The sequence below is a fragment of the Phocoena phocoena genome, chromosome 2 (assembly GCF_963924675.1).
Source record: "Phocoena phocoena chromosome 2, mPhoPho1.1, whole genome shotgun sequence".
Taxonomy (NCBI): Eukaryota; Metazoa; Chordata; class Mammalia; order Artiodactyla; family Phocoenidae; genus Phocoena; species Phocoena phocoena.
Genome location: NC_089220.1, coordinates 2,422,046 through 2,439,877, shown reverse-complemented (window position 1 = coordinate 2,439,877; position 17,832 = coordinate 2,422,046). Strand labels below are relative to the sequence as shown.

The 17,832-nt window shown below is 40.5% G+C and overlaps 1 protein-coding gene across 1 annotated transcript in view; it reads left to right on the top strand.

Annotated features, from left to right (window-relative positions):
- RCOR1 (REST corepressor 1) overlaps nt 1–17,832 on the top strand; it is a 118,371-nt gene that overhangs the window by 60,607 nt on the left and 39,932 nt on the right. The window lies entirely within an intron of this gene.

Sequence of the window (17,832 nt, the reverse complement as noted above, 5' to 3'; positions counted from 1 at the left end):
TCAGCGGCCATGGCTCACGGGCCCAGCCGCTCCTCGGCATGTGGAATCTTCCCGGACCGGGGCATGAACCCGTGTCCCCTGCATCGGCAGACAGGCTCTCAACCACTGCGCCACCAGGGAAGCCCAATTTTATTTATTTATTTATCTGTTTGTGCCAGGTCTTAGTTGCAGAATGCATGTGGGATCTAGTTCCCTGACCAGGGATCGAACCCGGGCCCCCTGCATTGGGAACGCGTAGCCTTATCCACTGCACCACCAGGTTTTAAAAATTTTGTTGGAGTATAGTTGATTTCCAATGTTGTGTTAGTTTCAGGTGTACAGCACAGTGATTGTTATACATTTACAGATACTCATTTTTTTCAGATTCTTTTCTCATATAGATTATCACGGAATGTTGAGTAGTTCTTGAGTAGAGTTCCCTGTGCTATTATACAGTAGGTCCTGGCTGGTTATCTGTCTTATATATAGTAGTGTATGTGTGTTAATCCCAAGCTCCTGATTTTTTCCTACACACCCCCCCGCTGCCATGTTTCCCCTTTGGTAATCATAGGTTTGTTTTTGACATCTCTAAGTCTGTTTCTGTTTTGTAAATAAGTTCATTTGTGACGGTTTCTTAAGACTTTCTTGTTTTTGGTGACTGGCAGTTTTGAGGAGTACTAGTCAGGATTTTGGTAAAATGTTCCTCGGCTGGGATTTGCCTGATGTTTTTCTAATGATTTTGGGAGGAAGACCCAGAGGTAAAAGGCCATTCTCATCACCTCACATCATAGAGGGCACATACTGTGAACACGACCTAGTTGCTGTTGCTGTTGACTTTGTCCCTGGCTGAGGTAGTGCTTGCCAGGGTTCTCCACTGTGAAGTTCGTCACCCTCCCCACCCCTTCCATGCTGTCCTCTTTTGGAGGAAGGCACTATGTGCAGTCCACACTTAAGGACTGGAGAGTTGTGATCCATCACTATGGAAGGATTTTAAACGCTGGAGTGATTTGCTCCGATTTGATGTAGAAAGATTGATCTAGCCAGAGACTGGAGAGACTGAATTTGAGGATAGGTCTGTGTGTTGGGTCTTGGTTAGCTGGGTCCCTTAAGACAAGACAAGATGAAGGCCTGTACTTACGGCGGTGGCAGTGGGATTGGAGAGGGAGTGATTGATTTGAGAAAAGTTGAGGAGGTTCAGTGGGGAACTGGCAGAGGGGATGGGTGTGCAGGGATCTGGTTGGGGGTTGGCGACTCATCAAGGGCACACACTGTCTACATGACTTATACTTGCTGAAGTTGACTTTCATCACCTGGCTGAAGAAGGTTTGTCAGGTTTCTCATCAAATTTAGGAGAACTTGTGCAAAGTTTGAGTTTTTAAGGGGTTTATTACATTCCTATGCTTATTGTAGATTTTAATTCCAGAGAGCTGAGTGAAAATTATGTATTTATTTATTCCAGTTTAAACTTGTAGCATTTAAAAAGGAAGAGCCTAGGGGAGAGAGAGCCAGACAAAGAAGTATATACTTCAATGGGAGAAAGATACAAGTATTTAAATACCAAAATTGTTTCTGACTTCTTTGCTTTATATAGGACAAACCGTTGTCATTTGAGAATTCTCAAGCCTTTAACTTAAGCATTAAAATACTTAATGGGAGAATATTATGAGGAGGAAAAATGTTCCTTTTTTTTTCTTTGGCTTGTGGTATCTCAGTTCCGCAACCAGGGATTGAACCCGGGCCACAGCAGTGAAAGCCTAGAATCCTAACCACTAGGCCAGCAGGGAACTTGCGGAAAAATGTACTTTTTACTCTAGCTTTTGATCTGTCTTTATACTTCTGATAATTTATGGTGTCTCTAAACTCTGGGCAGTGTCCATACGGCTCACATCATGGCCCTGGAATCTCTTGCTCGGGTTTGACTCGCAGCGCCACTGGTCACAGGTGTGATCTTGGGCAAGTTACTTCATCTTTCTCTGCCTTAATTTTCTCATCTGTAGCATGGGAATAGTGATAGTACCTACCTCAGAAGGTTGTTAGGAAGATTAAAGGAGCTAATGCAGGTAAAAGTGCACAGTGCCTGGTACGTAGTAAGCATACGTGTCAGTTATAACGACAGTGGTGATATTATACTGTTGCTTTTCAGGTTGATTACATTTCTTTCTGAATGCCCCAATTCAGAAGCCAAAAATTTTGGACTCACAAAATTATTTTTGGTCCCTAAGCTAAATTTAACATAAGGTTACATTTGTGGGTGCTTAGCTTCTCAGGATATAGTGAAAGTATGGATGGCAAATTAGTACATTTAGAAATAAGAACTACCAATATTTAAAGCTTTATTCCTTTGTTACTTTCTTCCTTCCACTGATGAGTAATCTATCCTACCGTGTATTTGGATTCCATGTGACTTTTTTGGGCCTCTCACTGTTGTGGACTCTCCCGTTGCAGAGCACAGTCTCCGGACGTGCAGGCTCAGCGGCCGTGGCTCACGGGCCCAGCCACTCCGCGGCATGTGGGATCTTCCTGGACCGGGGCACGAACCTGTGTCCCCTGCATCGGCAGGCGGCCTCTCAACTACTGTGCCACCAGGGAAGCCCCCTTGTGACTTTTTAATGTAGGTATTTGGGTATGACAGTGACAGCCATAGGGAGATAGAATTTAACTTTTTTTTTTTTTTGGCTGCACCATGTGGCTTGTGGGATTTTAGTTCCCCGACCAGGGATCGAACCTGGGCCATGGCAGTGAAAGCATAGAGTCCTAACCGCTGGACCACTAGGGAATTCCCGGATTTAACTTTTTTTTTTTTTTTTTTTTTTGCGGTACGTGGGCCTCTCACTGTTGTGGCCTCTCCCGTAGACGCGCAGGCTCGGCGGCCATGGCTCACGGGCCCAGCCGCTCCGCGGCATGTGGGATCCTCCCGGACCGGGGCACGAACCCGTTCCCCTGCATCTGCAGGCGGACTCTCAACCACTGCCACCAGGGAAGCCCCCGAATTTAACTTTTAAAGCAAACAAAGCAGCCATCTTATTTATGAGAGCTAATTTGAGATTAAGGTGGTTTGATAATATGGAGATATTAGTGTGGATATAATGACCCTATAGCACTCGGTACAGGATTATAATTTTTTTTAAACCCTGAACTCCCCGATCGTTTTGGGGGAGTCTTTTTTTTTTCCCCCACACCACGTGGCATTCGGGATCTTAGTTCCCCGACTGGGGATGAACCCACACCCCTTGCCGTGGAAGCACGGACTCTTAAACACTGGACTGCCGGGGAAGTCCCAGGATTATAATTTTTTAACTTCAGTTTTCTTGTCAGGAACTTGAGCAAGGAGGTAGCATTTGATTGATTGGTGGGTAGCATTTGGTTGATAAGGTAGCTTATTATGCCATTACTGCCATTTTCTTTCTTTTTTTTTTTTTGGCCATGCCGTGTGGCTTGCAGGATTTTAGTTCCCCAGGTAGGGATTGAACCTGGGCCCTCGGCAGTGAGAGCACCGAGTCCTAACCACTGGACTGCCAGGGAAGTCCTGTGTCCACTTTTTTGATTCCTAAAATTATTTATACCTTCTCTTATTTTTCTTTATCAGATTCTGCAGAGATTAGTCTCTTAGGGGTTTTTTTTTGGCTTTGTTAATCCCCTTTTTATATCTTTGTTTCCTGTTTCTTTCATTTCTGCTGTTCATTGCCTGCCTTCTGCTTTCCTTGGATTTATTCTGCTGTTCCTTCCATGTTCTTAAGTTGTATGCTTAGCAAAGTAATTTTTAGCCTCTCTGATTTTATGCATTTACAGGTATACATTTTTTTGTAAGCTACCTCTTTCATTGTTTTGCATAAATTTGTACTCTTACTGTTGAATTTTAAGTAATTTTATTTAATTTTATTTATTTATTTATTTATTTGCGGTATGTGGGCCTCTCACTATTGTGGCCTCTCCCATTGTGGAGCACAGGCTCCGGACGCGCAGGCTCAGCGGCCATGGCTCATGGGCCCAGCTGCTACGCAGCATGTGGGATCTTCCCGGACCGGAGCACAAACCCGTGTCCCCTGCATCGTCGGCAGCGGGCTCTCAACCACTGTGCCACCAGGGAAGCCCAATTTTATTTATTTTTTGTCAAGATTTCATCTTTGACCCAGGGTTATTGAAGAGTATTTTATCATTTTTGAATGTATGAAGATTTTTGGTTTATTTTTAAATTATTGGCTTTTAATTGGATTGTGGTTAGAAAGTATAATCTGTATGTTACCTATTCTTTGAAATGTGCTTAGAGTTGCTTTATAGCCTTGTACATACATGGTCATTTTTGTAAATATTTTGTGAATTTACTTATGAAGAATGTTAATACCCTAATTATTAGATGTATCCTTCAAAGTATGTCCAATAAATAAAACTTGCTCATTGTTTTTAGATTTTTTTTTTTTTTTTTTTTTTTTTTTTTTTTGCGGTACGCGGGCCTCTCACTGTTGTGGCCTCTCCCGTTGCGGAGCACAGGCTCCGGACGCACAGGCTCAGCATCCATGGCTCAGAGGCCCAGCCGCTCCACGGCATGTGGGATCCTCTCGGACCGGGGCACGAAGCCATGTCCCCTGCATCTGCAGGCGGACTCTCAACCGCTGCGCCACCTGGGAAGCCTTGTTTTTAGATCTTATGTATCTTTCTGTTTGGACTGTCAGCAGAAATGTTTTACTCTCCCAGTACGATGATGTATTTGTCATATTTCCATTCTTCCATCAATTTTTATTTTGAAACTTCTTTATTTAGGTACATATAAAATTATAATTGTGATGTCATTTTACTTTATCTTGTCCTATTCTTGAGGTTTTTTGGTTGCTTTTTTGTTTGGTTTCTTCCAGTGTTATTGAGATATGATTGACATGCAGAACAGTATAAGCTTAAGGTGTACTGCATGATGATTTGACTTACACAATAAGTTGAGTGAGCAGCGATTATCTCATATAGGTACAAAATTAAAGAAATAGAAAAACATTGTTCCTTGTGATGAGAACTAGGCTTTCCTCTCTGAGCAGCTTTCAGTTACCCCGTGCAGCAGCGCGCATTATCTGGATCACACTTAGTCCCTGGCACTTACTTGTCTTACACGTGGAAGTTTTTACCTTTTGACTGCCTGCATCCAGTCCCTCCCTCCCCCAACCCCATAACCCCAAACCTGATCTCTTTTTCTGTAAGTTTGTTTTTGAATAATTGACCTACAATACTATATTAGTTCCTGTTACACAGCATCGTGACTCAATATTTCTGTACATTTCAAAATGATCACCGCAGCAAGTCTAGTAATTACAGTGTCACCATACAACGATATTACATAATTACTGACTGTATTCCCCACACTGTACATTTCATACCCGTGACTGACTCATTTTGCAACTGGAAGTTTGTACCTTATTCTCCATCATCTGTTTCTTTCCTCCTCACCCCACCTCTTGGAACTGCCTGTTTGTTCTCTGAATCTATAACTCTCTTCTGTTTTGTTCTGTTTGTTCATTTGTTTTTTAGACTCCACGTATAAGTGAAATCATACAGTATTTGTCCTTCTCTGTCTGACTTATTTAATTTAGCATAATATCCCCTAGGTCCATCCATGTTGTTGCAACTGGCAAGATTTAATTCTTTTTTATGACTGAATAGTACTCCATTGTGTATATACAGCACATCTTCTTTATGCTTTCATCTATTCATGGGCACTTAGGTACTTCCATGTCTTGGCTATTGTAAATAATGCTGCAGTGAACATAGAGGTACATATATCTTTTCTGATTAGTGTGTTTATTTTCTTTGGATAAATACCCAGAAGTGGAGTTGCTGGATCATATGGTAGTTCTATTTTTAAGTTTTTGAGGAATTTCCATACTGTTCCATAGCAGCCACACCAATTTACATTCCCAGCAACAGTGCATGAGTGTTCCCTTTTCTCCACACTCTCACCAGCAGTTTTTATTTGTTGTCTTTTTGATAAATAGCAATTCTGATAAGTGTGAGGTGATATCTCACTGTGATTTTGATTTACATTTCCCTGATGGATTAGTGATGTTGATCATCCTTGCATGTGCCTGTTGGCCATCTGTATGTTTTCTTTAGAAAAGTGTCTATTCACATCCTCTGCCCACCTGTTGATTGGGTTGTTTGTTTTCTGGATTTTTTTAAAAAGGTCTTTATTTTTATTTATTTATTGATTTTTATTTGGTTCCGCTGAGTCTTAGTTGCAGCACGTGGGCTCCTTAGTTGTGGCTTGCTGGCTCCTTAGTTGTGGCATGTGAACTCTTAGTTGTGGCATGCATATGGGATCTAGTTCCCTGACCAGGGATTGAACCCAGGCCCCAGGCATTGGGAGTGCAGAGTCTTAACCACTGTGCCACCAGGGAAGTCCACTGTTTTTTGGATGTTGAGTTATATGAGTTCTTTGTATATTTTGGGTATTAATTCCTCATCAGATAGATCATTTGCAAATATATTCTCCCATTCAGCAGGTGGCCTTTATAAAAAATTGTTGATAGTTTCCTTCGCTGTGCAAAAGCTTTTTAGTTGAGCGTAGTCCCATTTATTTTTGTTTCTGTTTCCGTTGCCTGAGGCGACATATCAAAAAAATTACTAAGGTCAATTGATGTCAGAGAGCTTACTGCCTGTGTTTTCTTCTAGGATTTTTATGGTTTCAGGTCTTACATTTAAGTCTTTAATCTATTTTGAATTTGTTTTTGTGCACGGTTTGAGAGAGTAGTCCAGTTTGATCCTTTTGCATACAGCTGTCCAATATTTCCAACACCATTTATTTTTTTTAACTTATTTATTTATGGGTGTGTTGGGTCTTCATTGCTGTGCATGGGCTTCACATTGTGGTGGCCTATCTTGTTGCGGAGCACGGGCTCCAGGTGCGTGCGGGCTTCAGTAGTTGTGGTGCATGGGCTCAATAGTTGTGGCTTGCAGGCTCTAGAGCACAGGCTCAGTAGTTGTGTTGCACGGGCTTGGTTGCTCCACAGCATGTGGGATCTTCCTGGACCAGGGCTCGAACCCATGTCCCCTGCATTGGCAGGCAGATTCTTAACCACTGCACCACCAGGGAAGTCCCCAACACCGTTTATTGAAGAGGCTGTCTTTTCCTTTTTTTTTTTTTAAATTTATTTATTTTTGGCTGTGTTGGGTCTTCGTTACTGCACGTGGGCTTTCTCTAGTTGCGGCGAGTGGGGGCGACTCTTCGTTGACGTGTGCAGGCTTATTGCGGTGGCTTCTCTTGTTGCGGAGCACAGGCTCTAGGTGTGTGGGCTTCAGTAGTTGTGGCACGTGGGCTCAGTAGTTGTGGCTCGCGGGCTCAGTAGTTGTGGCTCGCGGGCTCTAGAGCGCAGGCTCAGTAGTTGTGGCGCACGGGCTTAGTTGCTCCACGGCATGTGGGATCTTCGCGGACCAGGGCTTGAACCCGTGTCCCCTGCATTGGCAGGTGGATTCTTAACCACTGCATCACCAGGGAAGTCCCAGTTACGGATTTTTTAAGTTGCTTGTTTGTTGCCCAAGTGTTTTTAGGCACTAGATCTGTGGTGATGTGCCTCACTGTAATTATATTGGGTTAGCCAAAAAATTCCTTTGGTTTTTAAGTAAAAATAAAAGACACATTTTTTATTTTCACCAAGAACTTTATTGAACAGTGTATTCACCGTTTTGTTCCACTACCTTCTGCCGTTTTTGAGGCAACTTCATAGTTCCATCTTCCCAAAACTTTTTACCTGTTTGAGCAAAGACTGTTCCAGGTGACTTTTACAGTCTTCCAGGGAATTAAAATTTTTTCCATTAAGAGAATTTTGTAAAAACCGAAATAAATGGAAATCCAAAGGTGCAATGTCTGGTGAATACGGCAGATGAATCAGAACTTCCCAGCCAAGCTGTAGCAGGTTTTGCCTGGTCATCAAAGAAACATGCAGTCTTACGGTATCCTGATAGAAGATTATGTGTTCTCTGTTGACTATTTCTGGACGATTTTCGTCGAGTGCTGCTTTCAGTTGGTCTAATTGGGAGCAGTGCTTGTTGGAATTAATCATTTGGTTTTCTGGAAGGAGCTCATAGTAGAGGACTCCCTTCCAATCCCACCATATACAGAACATCACCTTCTTTGGGTGAAGACCGGCCTTTGGTGTGGTTGGTGGTGGTTCATTTCGTTTGACCCACGATCTCTTCCATTCCACATTGTTGTACAGTATCCACTTTTCATTGCCCGGCACAATTGTTTTAAAAATGGAACGTTTTCATTACATTTAAGTAGAGAATCGCGTGCAGAAAATATGCTCAAGAAGGATTTTTTCGCTTAACTTATGTGGAACCCAAACATCAAAGTGATGAACATAACCAAGCTGGTGCACATGAATTTCAGTGCTGGATTTGGATATTTTGAGTATGGCGGCCATCTCCCGCGTGGTATAATGTTGGTCGTTCCCAGTTAATGTCTTGATTTGATCGCTGTCAACTTCAACTGGTCTACCCGACCGTGGAGCATCATCTAGGGAGAAATCTCCCGCACGAAACTTCGCACACCACTTTTCACACGTTGGATCAGTCACAGCACCTTCTCCATACACTGCACAAATCTTTTTTTGCATTTCAGTTGTGTTTTTACCTTTCTTGAAATAATAAAACATGATATGCCAAAAACGTTTTTTTCTTCCATCTTCAAAATTAAAATGGCTACACAAAAATTCACCAATTTTGATTTTTCTTTTTAAATGCACACTGATATGATAGCTGTCACAATACAACCTAACAAAATTGTTTCGGATGAAGTTAAAGACAAGTAAGCGCTACTAGAGCCATCGTAACGGAAAACACAGAATGAACTTTTTGTCTAACCCAATACTATGAAATTGTAAGAGTGAGATCAAATTTACTGAAACTGAGTGTGATTTTTGCTTTCCTTTATTTCCATTATAGTGGATGTCATTGTAAGAGCTCAGAGTTCTTTAATTCTGAAGATACATTCAGTTTACTCTTCGTAAGTAATCTGTGCAGGTTTTCCACTTTTTTAGGAAATGAGCATAAGAGATATAAAATTATAATCATGAAATAATTCTTCACAAGTTTTAAATAAATTCCCTTACTGTTTTTCTTTAAAAGAGAATTTAATCGTGTAAGTAGTATTTGAATGCATTCTTTTTTTTATATATATAAATTTATTTTATTTATTTATTTTTGCCTGCGTTGGGTCTTCGTTGTTGCACATGGGCTTTCTCTAGTTGTGGCAAGCGGGAGCTGCTCTTCGTTGCGGTGCGCCGCCTTCTTATTGCTTCTCTTGTTGCAGAGCACGGGCTCTAGTCGCCCGGGCTTCAGTAGTTGTGGCACGTGGGCTCAGCAGTTGTGGCTCGCGGGCTCTAGAGTGCAGGCTCAGCAGTTGTGGCTCGCGGGCTCTAGAGCGCAGGCTCAGCAGTTGTGGCGCACAGGCTTAGTTTGCTCCGCGGCATGTGGGATCTTCCCGGACCAGGGCTTGAATGAATGCATTCTTATGAAGAAAATCCAAACAATAAGGAAGTATGTGGAGCAAAAAGCACAAATTTCATTTTTTCCTCTCAATTCAGTGCTCCCACTTCTTTCCTAGGGTTTATCCACTATTTAAATTTACTGGGTGGTTTTTCTTACCTACAGTTTGATATTTTTGCTTTTTAATTCATTTACTCATAAAGAAATACACATGCTAGAAACAAAACAGGTGTTCTCACTTGTTTAATAATGGCTTTACTGAGATATAATTCACAAAATGTACAATTCACTTGTTTAAAATGTACGATTCGGTTGTTTTCAGTATATTCACAGAGCTGTGCAGCTGTCACTACAATCAATTTTCGACCATTCTTATCATCCCATAAAGAAATTCTCTACCCATTAACAGTCACTCTCCATTTCGCCCAAACACCCCACACCCTCTAGCGACCACTAATTTACTTTCTGTGTCTATAGAATTGCCTATTCTGGACATTTCATATAAATGAAATTGTATAATATGTCTTTTTTGTGCGTGTGACAGGGCTGCTTTCACTTAACATGATGATTTCAGGTTTTATCCATACTGAGCATGGATTAATAACTTCATTCCTTTTTATGGCAATATAATATTTCATTATATGGATATACTAAATTTTGCTTATTCAGTTGATGTACATTTGGATTGTTTCCACCTTTTGGCGCTTATGAGTAGTACTATGAACATTTGTATACAATTTTCATTTATTTATTTGTTTATTTTTTTATTGGCCGTGTTGGGTCTTCGTGGCTGCCCACGGGCTTTCTCTAGTTGCAGCGAGCGGGGGCTACTCTTCGTTGTGGTATGCGGGCTTCTCATTGCGGTGGCTTCTCTTGTTGTGGAGCACGGGCTCTAGTCGCCCGGGGTTCAGTAGTTGTGAGCATGGGCTTAGTTGCTGCATGGCATTTGGGATCTTCCAGACCAGGGCTCGAACCCGTGTCCCCTGCATTGGCAGGCGGATTCTTAACCACTGTGCCACCAGGGAAGTCCCTATATACAAGTTTTTATATGGGCATATGTTTTCATTTCGCTGGGCTATATACATAGGAATGGAATTACTGGGTTATGGTAACTGTGTTTAACCTTTTGAAGAACTGCTAGACTGTTGTATTTTCTCTTTCCTTCCTTTCTTCCTTCCTTCCTTCCTTCCTTCCTTCCTTCTTCCTTTCTCTCTTTCTTTTTCTTTTTTCAAATATTTATTTATTTGGCTGTGCCGGGTCTTAGCTGCGGAACACAGAATCTTCATTGCCACGTGTGGGATCGTTTTTTAGTTGCAGCATTCAAACTCTTAGTTGCGGCATCCCCTGACCAGGGATCGAACCCAGGCCCCCTGCATTGGGAGCACAGAGTCTTAGCCACTGACCCACCAGGGAAGTCCCTAGACTGTTGTATTTTCTGTATTTGCTTTCTTTGAATATCCATACTATGATTTAGCTAATTCCTGTTGATGGACTTTGAAGATTTTGCTGTATCACAGTACCATAAACAGCGCTGTAGTGAGCATCCATCTTAGAGTTCTCCAGAGAAACAGAGCCAGGTGTGTAGGGGTATGTGTGCAGACATTTATTTTAAGCTGTTGGCTTATGTGACTGGGTGCCCAGCCACTGTGAAATTTGTAGGTCAGGTCCTACAAGGAGAAGCTGGGGCTTCAGTCTTGAGGCACAGTTTCTTCTGGGAAATCTCAAGTTTTCCTCTTAAGGCCTTTTAATTGAGTGGATGCAACCCACCCACAAGATGGGGGGTTATCTTCTTTACTTAAAGTCAGCTGATGTAGATGTTAACCACAACTACTAAATACCTTCACGGCAACACCTAGATTAGTGTTTGATTAAATGACTGGGTGCTGTGACCTAGCCAGGTTGACACCTATCTTAAGGAATCTCTAGGGCAGGTACTTAACGAACTTTAAAAAAGTCTCCCCCGGTGATTTATACACATACTTAATGAAACAGTATGCTGGTGTTTTCTAGTCTTATTCTTTTTTTTTTTTTTAAATGCTGGTTAGGACCCAATAAATTAATTTAAATCGGCCTGACCTGCAATTTGAAACATATTATATCTAGAAATGGATTGCTGGGTTGCAGGGTATCCATACTTCAACTTTCTTACACACTGCCAGCGCTGTCTGAAGTAGTTGTACGTTCCCACAGGTAGTGCGAATTCTCTTTCATTTTGCCCTTGATGGCAATTGGTAATTTCAGTTTCTTTGTCGTTCTTCTGCTTCCTTCCAGGTAGGGAGGGTACTTAACACTTGGTAATCAACTTTAAACAAGGAGAGTGTTGTGAATCACTATGTTGTACAACTGTAACTTATATAATATTGTACATCATTGACACCTCAATAAAAACTATATTAAACAAAGAGAGCAGCTGCAGAGTTACTGACACCTTCAGCAGACACCAGTGTCTGTCCAGAAATGAATGACATTGCTTTGTTTTCATTGTATTTGTGTTCTTCAGTTTGCATACAGCAGAATGGACTGGTTTTTGGTGTCTGTATTTGTGAGTGTTAAGGCATGTGTAGTTTCATATAACCACCACGCGCAACTGGGATACAGAACAGTTCCATCTCCTCAAACAAGTACCTCGTACAGCTCGTAGCCTTCCTCCCCTTCCTAACCGCATTGATCTGTTCCCTACCATTATAGCTTCACCTGTTCCAGAATGTCATATAAATGGAATCATACAGTATGTAACCTTTTGAGACTGGCACTGAGCATATTCTTTTGAGATATGGCCATGTTGCTGCATGTATCAATAGTTCATTTATTTTGAATGCTGGGTAGTATTGCAGTGTATTAATCTTCCCAGTTTAACCTTTTACTCCTTGAAGGACATTTGGGGTTTTTTCCCAAGGTTTTGACGATTGTGAATAAAGCTACTATATATAATTATGTGCAAGTTTTATTGTGAACATAGGTTAACTCTTTAGGGTATATAGCTAAGTGGGATTGTCGATTCAGTCATTTGTTAAGTATAATTATATCTTTAATTAAAACTGCGAAATGTTTCTTGAGTGACTTTATCATTATCCACTGATCCAGCACTGCATGAAAGCTTCAGTTTCTCTTTATTCTTGTCAGTACTTGGTATTATCTATTCCTTTTATTTTAGGAGTTCTAATAGGTATACATTGGTTTCTCGCTGTGGCTTGAATTTGCATTTCCCTGATGGCTAATGATGTTGCTTCTCATATGCTTATATGCCATCTTTGGTGAAATAGTTATTCACATCTTTTGCCCACTTTTTAAAATATTGAGTTATTTTCTTATTGTACTTTAAACATCTTTTATATATTCTGGATACAAGTCCTTTGTCAGATACAGTGATTTGCAGATGTTTTCTCACAGTCTAAATTTTTATTAAGCTCAATTTACCATTTTTTAACTTTTATGGATTGTGCTTTTGGTGTTATATCTAAGAACTCTTTCCTCAACCAAGTTCATGAAGATTTTCTCATGTTTTTTCCTAAAAGATTTTGTAGTTTTAGGTTTTACATTTATATTTAAGATCCATTTTGAGTTGAATTTCTGTAAGGTATGAGGTATAGGTTGAGTTTCACTTGGTTTGCATATGGAGAGCCAATTGTTTGTTTGTTTGTTTGTTTTACTTTTTGGCTGCACCGCAGGGCATGCAGGATCTTAGTTCCCCAACCAGGGATCGAACCTGCGCCCCCTGCAGTGGAAGTGCAGAATGTTGACCACTGGACTGCCAGGGAAGTGCCTCCAATTGTTAAAGTACTCTTTGTTGCAGGAGTCCCCCAGCCCCCCAGCGCCGCACAGCAGGAGGTGAGCGCATGACTGCCTGAACCGTCCCCCGCCCCCCGTCTGGGGGAAAACATTGTCTTCCAGGAAACAGGTCCCTGGTGCCAAAAAGGTTGGGGACCACTGCCTTGTTGAGAATAATATCCTTTCTCCATTGAGTTACTTTTGCATCTTTGTTGCAAATCAGTTGACCATATTTATATGGGTTTATTTCTGGACTGCCATCTGTTCCATTGGTCTGTGTGTCTGTTCTTTTACCAGTACCACACTGTCTTGAATACTGTACTTTTCTATAGTAAGTCTTTAAAGTAGAGTGGTGTAAGTTTTCCAACTCTGACCTGGCTATTCTGGGCTCATTTGCCTTCCCCTTTTACATTATCCTTTTGTCTATGTCAGTATGGACTCACAGATTATTATTTTATTACTTCATGGCTTTATGGATTATTATTTTATTACTGCCATTTATTTTGTTGCTCAAGTTATCGCAGATCTGACCAACAGGAGATAGATTCCATCGTTCTTTGAACACTTTCCTACCTCCTGGCATAACAAAATATTCTAGGGTCTCTTGCACTTTTCCTGTCCTAGCCCTGGAATCAACCATTTTCCCAAGGAGACCTAGTTTCTTTTATTGTAGAATGGCATTCAGAGACCAACGTCTGGGAGCTAAATGTGCTCATTTTTTGCTGGGTTGTCATTGTATCTAGACCCTTGCAGTGGACAAAGCTGGGATAAATAAATGTATTTATGTGTGCAAGTATACAGGTATACACACATCTGTATTTCCATTTATACTGAAAATGATGAGCTCTTACTGTAACCATCTATTTCTGTCTAGCACCTCAGAATTCTTTCTATCCTCCCCCTTCTGTATCTGTAACTCTTTCACTCAGCATAATTATTTTGAGTTCCATTCATATTGTGTGCCTAAGTAGTTCATTCCTTTTTATTGTTGAGTTTTATTCCATTAAATGGATATACCACAATTTTAGGAAATTGCCAGGCTTTCCCCCCAAAGTGATAGTACAATTTTACATTCCCACCAGCAGCTTAAGAAAGTTCTGGTTTCTCCACATTATCGCCAAACTGTGGGTATTGTCAGTCTTTTTAACTTCATACTTTGTAATAGGTACATGGTGATATCTCTTGTGGTTTTAATGTGGCTTTCCCTAATGACTGTTGATTTTTAGTATCTTTCCATGTGTTTATTTGCTATCCATATACGATCTTTGGTATTTATTCAAATCTTTTGCCCATTTGTTAACAAATGGGTTATTTCTTATTGTTGAGTTCTGAGAGTTCTTTATATATTCTGGATACAAGTCTTTATCAGATCTGTGGTTTATAATTGTTTTCTCTCAGTCTTTGGCTTAGCTTTTCATCTCTTCAGTAGTGTTATTTGAAAAGAAATTTTTACCTTTGATGAAGTCCAATTTATGAAGTTTTTTCTTTTATGGATTTTTTTGGTGTTATATCTAATAAGATCTTTCTAAACCTAAGATCAAAAAGAATTTTCTCATGTTTTCTTTTACAAGTTTCATAATTTGGGGTTTTATATTTAGTCCTGTCATTAATCTTGAATAAATTTTTTTTTTTTTTTTGCGGTATGTGGGCCTCTCACTGTTGTGGCCTCTCCCATTGCGGAGCACAGGCTCTAGACGCACAGTCTCAACGGCCATGGCTCACGGGCCTAGCCGCTTCGCGGCATGTGGGATCTTCCCAGACCAGGGCATGAACCCGCGTCCCCTGCATCGGCAGGCGGACTCTCAACCACTGCGCCACCAGGGAAGCCCTTGAATAAATTTTTGTATGTGGTATGAGGTATATAGATCTCCATTAATTTTTAAAAAATATGAATATCCATTTGTTCAGGCATCATTTGTTGAAAAGATTATCTCCACTGAATTTTACCTTTGCACTTTTGTGGAAAAATCAGTTGATCCTATACGTGTGGTTCTGTTTTTTTGAACTCCATTCTATTCCATTTCTTTCTCTGTGTGCCAGTACCACACTTTTTTTTTTTTTTTTTTTTTGCAGTTCACGGGCCTCTCACTGTTGGGGCCTCTCCCGTTGTGGAGCACAGGCTCCGGACGCGCAGGCTCAGCGGCCATGGCTCATGGGCCCAGCCGCTATGCAGCATGTGGGATCTTCCCGGACTGGGGCACGAACCCGTGTCCCCTGCATCGGCAGGCGGACTCTCAACCACTGCACCACCAGCGAAGCCCCACACTGTCTTGATTACTGGATCTTTGTAATCAATTAGTTTCGATTCAGGCAGTATATGTTTTCCAACTTGTTTTTTTTCAAAGTTGTTTTGGCTATTTTAGGTACTTTGCATTCCTGTATGAATTTTAGAATGTTTGTCAATTCTTACAAGAAAGTATACTGGGGTTTTGATTGGGATTATGTTGAATCTGGAGCAATTTGGGGAGAGAATGCTATCTTAATAATATTTAAGTCTTTTGATCCATATACATGGTATATCTCTTCATTTACTTAGATCTTTAGTTTCTCTCCAATGTTTTACAGTTTTTCAGTGTATATGTCTTATCACATCTATCCCTAAATAGGGGTATTCTTTCGTTTTAAGTTTTGATTGCTTTTATATAGAAATTGAATTGATTTTTTTACTGTTGATCTTGTTTCCTGCAACTGTGCTGAAATTCATTTATTCTAGCAACTTTTTGTAGGTAGTGTAGATTTTCTACACAGATGATCATGTCATCTGTGAGTAAAGACAGTTTTAATTCTACTTTCCCAATGTAGATTTTTTTATTTCTGTTTTGACTTTTATTTGAAATACAGCAAGCCTGTATTCCGTGTGCGGTCCCTCCCCACACACGTATTTGTTGACTTTATTTTACTTTTAGACTATGTGTGGCATTAACATTGTTCTAAAAGTCAGAACCGTATAAAAAGGTGTGTACTCAAAGGTAGTCACTCCCATCTTTTCATCATATTCCTGTCTCCCTCCTGTTTATTACACCTTGTTCCCACCCAGCATGTAAATTCCACCTTCAGTCTTGCCTAATTCATAGTGTTTGCACTTTGGGTCTTTCCCTCCCACCATTCCATCATTTTTCTTTAAAGTAGCTGCGCCACAGATTTGAGCAAAAGTGTAGAAATTCTTTCTTTATAAAATCTAGAACACATTGATATACAAAATTAAATAAAAGGTCTGGCAATTTCATAAAAGCAGGAATTCTTAAACTAGGCTTTATGAATTTTATAAAAGTATGTTTATATTGGTGTGTGTGTGTGTGTGTGTGTTTATGTTTAGTTGAATTTTTTTTTTCTGGAAGTAGATTCCATAACTTTGATCGTGTTTCAGAGGAATTTGTTTAAAGGGAAAAAAAAGGTCAAGAAAGAGAATGCCTTTAGGATGAATGAGTTTGGGTCTAAGCAGTCTAAAGGCTGGTTAGTGAGCCTCTCTCTTCAGTCTGTTGTACCTTTGGAAGATAATGTTTTAATTGGCTCTGTGTAATATGTGACTTGTTTGTGGTTAATCCAGTAGTACAGTCAACTCAACACCCGGCACTTGTAAACCTTTTGACCTACTGTTTTGTATCACAGATTTTTAAGAATTTGAATGCACTTCAGATGTTTCCTTTCAGGTTAAATCTTTTTAATGGTACTCTCTATTAAAGTTGTTAAAAGAATCTTTGGATTCCTGCTGTCAAGTCACTAAAATACCCAGTCACTAATGGTAGTGAAGGGTAAGGTTATTCAAAGCACACATGAAGAATTCGTAGTTTAAAAGAATATTTGAGCAGCTTGCCACATACAGCTTCCTTTTTGTGTGTCCCCATCTGGGAGCAGAGCAGCAGAGTGTATGGTGCCTAAACCCTCGGGCCCTGTAACCACCCTGCCTAACGTCGGTCCAGGTCTGCCTCCTAGTGGCTACTAATGACCTGTTTAGTTTCCTCACCTAGCAAGTGAGAATAGTAATCATACCTACCTCATATGACCTCTTTGTGAAATAAGTAAAAAGTTAGGTAGAAAAAGACTTAAAAGTAGAAATATTTCAGCAAATTCAGAGCCTCCCCATCCGCACCCTCACCCTCACCCTGTGTTAAATGTGCGGGTTCCATTGGGGCCGACTCCAGTCGAGGGGGGGGTGATAACATCATCTTCCGAGGTCTGAAGAAGACCAGAGTGGTGTGGTTTTTTGAAAATTTATACATAAATGAATATTTTATTATAATTAAAGACATTGATTTAGATGTATTATGAATAGTTTGTGGGTTTTTATCTTTTTTCTTTTACAAATATACACAGTCATAATTACAGATGAAATTATACAGTATCTTTTGTTTGACTCAAAACAATACAAGAATGGATCTGCTCTCACCACTTCTATTCAACATTGTATTGATGGTGCTAAGTTAAAGAGAATCTAAATAAATGGAGAGAGATACCATGTTAATGTGTTGAAAAACTTAATTTGTGGGACTTCCCTGGTGGCTCAGTGGTAAAGCATCCGCCTTCCAATGCGGGGGACGTGGGTTCGAGCCCTGCAGAGTGGTGGTGTTAATTGTCGCTTGTTATGTCTGTTAAATTATAATAAAAATTTTCTTTTTTTAT